This window comes from Vipera berus (genome assembly GCF_964194415.1).
Source record: "Vipera berus genome assembly, chromosome: 1".
NCBI classification, from domain to species: Eukaryota; Metazoa; Chordata; class Lepidosauria; order Squamata; family Viperidae; genus Vipera; species Vipera berus.
In genome coordinates, this window is record NC_138202.1 from 264,601,267 (window position 1) to 264,611,040 (window position 9,774).

Here is a 9,774-nt window from a genome sequence, read left to right on the forward strand (position 1 = left end):
TCTTTTTAAGGTTGTGCCAATCATAGCATTCTGAAGGTGCTCCTTTATTTATTGGTTGGTTTGATACATTTCTAAACTGCCCATCTCCCTCAAAGAATGACTTCGTTAATCTCCCTACCTCCTACTTCACCTTACTTGAATGCTTGGAGATTTGTGGACTAAAAGAAAAACAGAAAGATCAATAGTTTTCCAGTACATTCTATTTATAGAATGATAGGTTTTACACATGCATGCTTTTTAATTTTTTTACACTAATTAATGATAAGTCCTTTTCAGTGAATTAGCTAGGCACATACACACAGTGTCATAGCACCATTCTGTACTTTTTTGTAATAAAAACTAAATAATTACTTGCAAACAATTTAAGTTTAGAATTTAAATTACTTAACTTCTTAATTCTTCTTAAAGGATTACAGGTTTTACACAAACAGAAAGCTCAGTTCATGTAGTTCACATCACGTCTAGTTTGACCCTGAGCATCACTGATTTTGTTTTTCGACGGCTACATTTTCACAAATTGTCGGTTTAGATTTTAGACACATTTGTGCCTCTGATTAAGCAAATTCGTGCTTCTGAAATGTTATGTCCCAGTTGCTGTGATCTCACATGTTCATTATTTACTGAACCGTGGCTTACTAAATTAATCCAGTTGTCTAACTTCACACAACACACATGAACTATTAACTACACCATCTGTCATGTGAAACCAGGTTATACATAATCATTTTTTTGTTTGAAGGATGCTGTAGTTCAACATATTCAAACATAGTTTTTGCAAGCTGAAGTTATTTGGGGTGACTATGGAATTCTACTGAATTAAAGTTCAGTAGAATGATTTAGTCTGATTTGTGCTTTAGATTGTAAGCTGCCCTGAGTCTTCGGAGAAGGGTGGGATATAAATGGGATTTTAAAAAAAAACCATGACCTGGATGATTGAGAATCTCCATATCAATTTAGTTAAGTGCTAATTACAAAAATTAGGTATAAAGCTATGTACAACATTTTTATACTATCCACTTGGAAGAGATACTTAGAAAGTAGGTATGTACGTTTTCACAGTATGTATTCTGTGATACTTCAAATCAAACTCATTTTACCCATTATTTTCCTAAAATGTGTAGAACAAATTAGCCTCTTCCCTTGTCGAAGAGACAGATTTGGTTTAAAGATATGCTAGAAGAAAAGTCTTCGTCATGGTTCCTCCAAGTGGGGAATAAACATGGCAACTGCTTTGGGAAGAAGGTTGTAACTTATTGCAGAAGAAAGCCAGACAGAAAGATGGATCCAACAGAAAAGAGCGAGAGAAGAGAGTGACCACATGTGGGTAGTGAGTTTTTATACCCCCTGGACTCTATTGTCTGGAGTTATTTCCTGTTTCAAGCTTTGTATTTCCTTTGTCACATATTCTGTCCTGAGCCTAGGTGTGCCCCTCTAGGATTCTTGCTGGTTGTCTGTCCCAGCCCACCTCCCTGGGGGCAGGGTATGTAAATTTTAGATGTCTGAAGTCTTCTTAGCTTCAAGCTTCCTGAATGGTTTACATCTGCATTTCTATAGAGTTGGTTTCTGCTTGGGGAAGGGAGACTTGGGGCTATTAAGAAAAAACTGGGTATGCTTTTCTGCCTCTTTAACTTCTTTTTTTTTTGGAAATGTATTTTCCTGCCCTTTTAATATTTCCTTCTCTGGGGAGCTGACTTCCCACAGATACCATTCATATGATTTTGTAGTCACTAAATCTTCAAATTTAACACTGTAAAGCAATTATCTGAAGGTCACATGCTCTTCTAAAAATTAAAAGATGCCTTGTTGCACTTTCAATGTTATATAATTTTTAGTGAATTTGGTTTTCCCACTGTAAACATTCTTGAATTTGAATCTGAATGTAAATGAAATAAATGTTAATGAAGCTGAAATGTCCTGGGATTGAAAACTTCATTGTTTCCTGACAATGACAGGAGACATTTAATAACCAGGAGATAATGCTTTCCTCCATTCATCAACAATTAAACAGATGGTTTAAAAAAGGGGGAAAAGATTGCTCTGGTTGCTAAGCAGTGATTCACCATTTGTGCTACATTCATTCATGTTTGTTGTATGTATTCAATAGATAAAGAGACACTTTACATAGATCTATCTAATTTGGATTCTTTGTTATTTTACTATCATTCATGTCACAGAATGTAGGTCCTTACTAATGTTTTACACACAAATCTGATTTAGCAGCCTCTCCACATGGAAACATTGGTCCTTTTAGAGCAGAAATCTGGGACCTTGGAAGCTACAGGCTCTCAGGCACATTTCAAAAGTCCTTTGCAAGAGACCAAAGCAGCTCTCTAGTAAAAAATGCTTTGTCATTTCCTTACCAGAGCTTGTTCTCTGGCAGGAGATAGAGATAAAAGGTGTTCAGAAAAAAAAAAGGAAAAAAATTATCAGAAACAGAAAAATGGCCATTCTCATTTATTGTTGGCTTTAACTACAAACACAAGCATGTAATAATGTAACTGTCAACAGATTACTCTGTTATGGCCCTAAATAAAATAAGGTTGCTAGCCTGAGCTTTAACCAAAATTCAGAGCTATCTGAAACAAATAGTAACATTCTCATATTCTCTCTCTCTCTCTCTCTCTCTCTCTCTCTCCCCTTATTCTCTAATTGCCTCTATTTTATAAAGATTGCTTCCAGCTGCCAATATACCCTTTGATTGCCTCACCTGAATCAGATGGAAAAGGATAATTAGCATACCAAAGGCATGTCCTTGCAATTGGCTGGACTATCTCCAGTTATTTAAATCTCGTGGGAGACAAATTAGCCAGCAAAATCCCACAGAATGAGCCCTGTGGGTTATGTAGTAATTTTCCACTATCCCAGGTGTGCCTAACTTTCCCCGAGTAAAGGACCACATTTGATCTTTGAGTAGCATGCCAGAGGTTGGATTCTATAAAAAAATGGAAAGTGCCATGACAAACGTTTAATTTATATCAAAACCTACAACTTGACATCAGCATTTGGAGTTCTCTAGGGGCCACATTTAGAGAAATCACTAGGGTACAAAACCAAATTTCTAAATGGACACTCAAACAGTTACTCTGATAGGGATAAGCAAGCTAGGATATTCCATGTTTTGAATCATAGCTTCCCAATCTTCTACCATTATTCCTGTTGGTTAGCATCAGTAGGAGTCAAAATACAAAACATCTCATCCAGGAATTTTTGAATTTATATTTTTGAATCTGTACTCAAGCACCTTATTCAATAAGCCGTTCTTCCCCAACCTGATGTTCTCCAGAACTGTTGGCTTTATTTTCTTAAATCTTCTGTCAGTAAACATTGGAGCGTCTAGTGAAGACAAGGAAAGAGTTCTGAGGCCATTCCTAAAGTTGATTAAAGAATAAATCATAATTCTTCAAACTCGGGTGTTAGCTCTCTTTCCCCAAAGATTAGAAGATATGATATGACAGATCCCATATATTCAGTATTGTGTCTACTGGTACAACAAATGTAACTCTAAATCTTGGTTTTAATGTCTTAATATCGAGTTGATTTGCCTCAGTGAGATTTTTACATCATCTTACAACTTCCTGTTAACTTCCTCTGGTGATTGCAAAAGACAGAAGACACAACGGAGAAAGTTGTGGAGGATACACAAGAAGTGCAACAGAGCTGTTGCTTCATAAAGCATTGGAAGAAATTCAGGGTCAGGGCCCCAACAGCTGAACACAATCAAAAACCTAAATCTCAAGATTTTATTTTTTAAAGAAAAGATTACAGAATCCTGGAAACCAGATATATGTACATTTATCAGCAAACCCATTAAGGTAAGGACTTTTTCATCCCTCTGATTCATTTTCAAATGTTCTCTTGTTGCACTGAAGGAGTTGCTACCTATTTGCTCAATAAGAAACAGATGCACAGATATTACTTTTCTACATTGTTATTTCTGCTCCAAGAGAAGAGAATATTTGCAGCTCAAGGTTGAAGTGTGTTGGCCTTAGTACTCTCTAAGCTTACTTGTTTGTTTACAGACATTTCATTAACCAACTGGGCAATATCATCAGTATGAGTAAGTGTGGGGTTTGCTGCCTGTTTATATACAGTAGTTTATATACAATCAGGTAGAAAACAATATCCTAATCAAAGAACTACCAACAAGAAACCACACCCCTATCCCAACTGGTAGGGCAAATTACCATCTACAGTATATATTTAACAGAAAATGTACATGCCACATTTTAATCTAGAACTAAGGGTATTCAGAGTGAAATGGATTCCAGTTGTTTTATCTTCCATGTATTTTGTATACATCACAAGCAAACTACCACCTACTGCTTCATTGTTCCAGAGTAGATTCAAAAGACAAGGGCAACCCTCTGCTATTATTGGCATTATATTTATTGAAATCTCATGCAAGTAATTTAAATGTTTGTGCTCAGCTACAATCAAAATTTTTGCTGGTTCCAAAATGCTGAGCACATTAACACCTAGTTATTACTTAGACTGACACCATCAAGAAATATCAGAGCTGCAGGAAAGTCTGAGGAGCAAAAAAAAAAGTCCTTGAAAGAAGACATTGGCAAAGTACTTCCATATTGTGACTGAGAATATGACAAGGATGAGTTCTTGAAGTTACCAGCAATGAAGATGAGTTTGAAGGGGAATGTAACCTTTTTTTTTTACAGTACTCAAGAACTTGGATTCCAAAGAAGGAAAGAATTAGGTCCAGTATAGCTTTACTTCTAGTTCCCTCCTTCACCTTTTGGATGATAAAGTTGTTGGCTAGGTTGGTTAAGAATCTGTTTGATCTCCCACTAGCTGCAGAGTTGATCTCTTAGTTGATATCTGGATAGTTGAAGTCTCCCATTACTACTGTGGTATGCTTCCTACATACTTTTGTTAACTGATTGGCAAAGAGTTCATTTCTTCTGATTGGTTGGGCGACCTGTGATCTGTAATATACACCTATGGCAATGTCACTTTTTTCTCTTTTATATTGACCCTTATACATTCTGGAAGGATTTTATCTTTGATCACATGCATTTCTGTAGATATGTAGTGCTCTCTTACATGCAATTCCCCCTTCTCTTTTTGTAGATCTATTTCTTTTGAACAATTTGTATCCATCTATCAGTTCATTCCAGTCATGGGTTTTGTCCCACCAGGTTTCTGTAATGTCAGCTATGTCATACCTGTCCTTGTGTATTATTTTTTCTAGTTCACCCTGTTTGTTCCCCAATCTTTGAGTATTTGTATATAAGCATTTAAGACCTTTATGCCTGTCCATGGGTATGTTTCCTGCATCACCGGATTGCTGTTTGAGTTTTTCTTTTTTCTCTTTTTTTCTAATCACTCCCTATCTCATTATTTGATTTGTCTTCTTGGGATTTATTGCTGGTTTTGTGTTCTAGAGATTCTAAAGATTGATTCACCCTTCCCCCTCAATTTTTGTTTAAAGCCTTCCTGATGAGTTGGGCCAATCTTTTTCTGAGTACAATTTTCCCTGTTTTTCTGAGATGCAGCCTATCCGTTGCCAAGAGTCCTTTGTGTAGGAAATGCAGTCCATGCTCCAGGAAACCAAAAGTTTTCTTGGCGACACCAACCCTTTAGCCAGTGGTTTACTTCTAGAATTCTTTTTTCCCTCAATGGGGATTGGCCTTTCATTGGGAATACTGATGAGAACACTACTTGTGCTCCTAGCTCCTTAACTTTTTTGCCTAGTTGCTTATAATTTCTCAATATTGTGCTAAGGTTCTTTGTTGTGTCATTCATCCCAATATGAAGTAGGAGGAAAGGGTAATAATCTGTGGGCCTAATTATTTTGGTTAGGTTCTTGGTCACATCTTTGATTTTTGCTCCAGGGAGACAAAATACCTCTCTGGATTGTATGTCCGGGTCTGCAGATGGCTGATTCTGTTCCTTTGAGGATAGAATCTCCTATTACCAACACTTGCCTTCCTTTTTTGGGGGGTGCATTCTGGGGTGCTTTTCTGTTTATCTCAGGTGTGTTTGTTGATGTGACTCTTTTAGGGATGTTTGGTGTTGTTTCTTTGATAGGTGTCTGCATGTTTTCTTTGAGGGGGAGGTTGTGGGACTGTGCATTTCCATCTAGGGGGAGAAATCGATTGTTCAGTTTTAATGAGTCTGCTTCTGGTTGGGTTAGATTGGGCAGTAGGGGTTTGTTAAATGCATGCTGCTTCTTTCTTTGATTATTGTGTTTCCTTCTATGTGTGACATACCTCCATTTGTCTTCCTCCAAGGGTTTATCAGTAGGGTCAAATCCTCTGGGAGTTATTTGTTCATTATTTGGTTCAGTTTGGGTATAGCTTTCTTGTGTAGGTTGGAGTTTGGCTAGAGTTGCCTCTAAGTCCCTTATTTTTTTCCTCTAGTAGTTCACACAGTTTACATCCAATGCATGTATAATTTGGATGTTCTTTGGGCATAAGCACATACATGGAACATGTATTGCATACCACAATAGTACCACAATATGTAGTACTGTAGTTTGTATTACTACATCTTTTTCCTGAATAGGACAATAACTTGCTATATTAGTATCTTTGGTAACAGTAGCAGCCAATATCCTGTTGTGTGTGCTTTTGTAAAAAAAAATCCCTTGTCTTTGTTTTGCTTTGTTTATTGTTTCTTGCATTAGTCATTTGATTTCTGTTCTGTCCATTTCTGTCTCCTTTGTTTATTCTTCTTAAGTATCTTTCACATTCTCTGTGGAATTTATTTAATTATATGTAAACATATTTTAACTGTATTCAGCACAGATGTATATTAAAAATATAAAAATGTTTTTATTTTCATTTATATCCAATTTGCATTTAAATATTGTTAAAATTTTGGCAAGCACATATTTAGCATACTATTGATTTAACATATATAATTAGCAAAGCTAACTGGCATTACAAAGGTTGCATGTAAATCAAGATATGCACAATGATTTTATGAATAAGGCAATGCATTGGCATGCTTTCCCCAGAAACTATAGTAGTGACTCATATCTAGTCATTTACGTGATGTTTATTGTTACTAGTTAATTAGATGAGTAAATCTGATTTTGAGGTTCACAGTATCTGCTATGAAATTATGAGGGCCCAGAAAAGGAGAATATTCTTGAGACTAAATAGAATTCACCATTGATATAAACACCCAAATGTATTTGATGGCAGTTACAAACTCCTGGAGAACTATATAAAGCTCCAAATAAAGTTATATGTGTTAGTGCTTCTCTCCCACTCTTTTTTTTCCTCCAGTGAGGATCTCCAAAATCCTTGCAAGTAGAATAATCTAAAATAATCTTAGATTTCTATTAATTAGCTGGGTTCATAATATGTTTTGTTTCATTTTGCGTTATCACTTGATCCAACTATTGTGATTTGTAAATCATGGTTTCTGCCTTAGCATGATATATGAGCTAGATTATTATAGCTTGTTCAACAAGCCATGTTCAAATGATTGCTTAGTTACTTATTAATTAAATTAATAAAATATGTTGAGGGACTATAAAATAGCACAGAATTCAAACATATTCAGAATGGAATCACTAAAGCCATGATAAAAAATAGAAATAGTGGTAAAAAGATTAATTGAATTTCTGTAAAATAAAAAAAATCTCTAAACATGATAGAATGCATTAAATATGACTAATAATCATGACTTCAATACATTCATTATCATAATGTATTACTACCAATACAATCATTTCAAGAATTGATTCTCTCAATTTTAAAGTATATAGGAAGATGGGTGAATGCATCTCTTCCACCAATTTTAATAGTTAATTATTTTAATAATAAAGTTTAACTTGCATTGATTTTAACTGCATTAATTTTGTTAAGTTTTACATTAGAATAGAAGAATAGAATAGAATAATAACTTTATTGTCACTTTGAATGTACACTGATCAGCATACATTAAAATGAAATTTCATTGCATTCAGCTCTCAAAGGTCACCACCTCCAATATACACTACATAAATATGACAAAAATAAATAAATAAATACAGAATTATGCATATACACATATATTATATGACACAGAGAAATAACAGTCTAGTTTGGGTTATGTATACATGTGCATAGAGAGAAAAACAAATCTTGTGAGTTTACCAGACAGATGGCATAGGGAACAACGCTATTACAGAATCCAGTAGTCCTGCTAGAAATACTTCAAAACCTCCTCCCAGAGGGGAGCAACAGAAACAGACCTTAAAGTGGGTGTGCGGGGTCTCTAACAATGCTTTGAGCTCTAAGCACATAGCGCTTATAAGCAGCATCCTGAATACCAGGAAGCGGGCTTCCTATGATCTTCTCAGCCTTTTTTTTTACATTAGAAGTTTTACATTATGATCCTTTATTGTTGCAAACCACCTTGAGTATTAGAATAAAAAGAGGTTGATATCATAAACAAAATCTTCCTTTCTAATTCTGTGTCAACTAAACTTAAAAATATAGTTACATTTTACTATATTCTTTTTTTCCTGTGGCTACCTACGTTATCTGTGTACAAGGTCAGCTTTATTTTTCAAGATAAGCAAATTTCATCATCATGCTCTGTTAAATGGTCTTGAATAATATCTTCCTAGTAGAAAAACATTCACGTAATCAAGTTTCAACAACAAACTGAGGCACGTTGACTGGGAATTTTAAACACTGCCAACTCAAATTAATCTAGTGAGTGCTAGGTTAGGAAAGACCAAACTACAGAACAATATAAAGAAATTCCACATAGTTTGCACAATGTATCCCACTACTTGTTTTATAAAATTTTCCACATTTGTTTTCCCTGTTTAAGTGAAGTGGTATTTCTCTGCTTTTTTCTAGAATTAAACAGTTCAGTCACATGACCTTATTTAAGGGGAAGATGATAAAAATCTTTACATCCCAAGTGTAATTAGCCTTTAGAAAGCTAATATGTAGCACAATCTAATTAGTTACAGCTACAATATATTTGGTGCTATCTAAAATATGTATTGGCTTTTTTCCATCTGCTTTGTGGTACAGTATTTTCAATTTACTTTCAGAGAAAACCAGAGGACACCAAAGTAAGAAGCATTACAGATAATCCAATGGCTCACAGTTGCAATAGTGAATAAAAGATTTTTTGGGATAGACCCATAATTCATGCTGCTTAACAGCTTTGACAACTGGAAATGCAGAATATACAAAGGACAGCTTAAAAGCCTAAAAATTAATATGACTGTTAGATTTTTTTTGTATTTGTGGGTTTTTATGTGTGGTCTCACTCATTTATTGTGCACTACCCAGAGTCATTTATTCATTAATAAATAAAATATCACATTCATCCATCTCTCCCTCTCTTTCTCCCTCCCTCCCTCTCCCCCCCTCTCCCCCCCCACACACATCTTTAAAACACCACAAAATTCGAGATTGTTTTTGCTACAAAAAACCCTTACAAGGCTTACCCTCTAGAAGCACCTGTGGTATAACAGATTTTATAATAGTTATCTGAACTATTAAATATTATTTTGTGAATCACAGTATGTGTGTGATAGGAAACTCATGCCTTAAAAAGTTATTAGGAGCCAGATGTCAAATTTCTGAAATATGGTTTAATATTTGGCTACCAACTATAAGGTGTGTGCACACGCGCACACACACACACCGAGCTATAAACATACATAAATCTAGCTACCTTTCTACATTCAGGAAAATAAATAATCAGATATTAACAAATTAAAACAGACTACTAATTAGGCTTAATTGCACTAAATGCATTTTTTTTAACTTTTGGGAGTGCAGATAATCACACATTAGC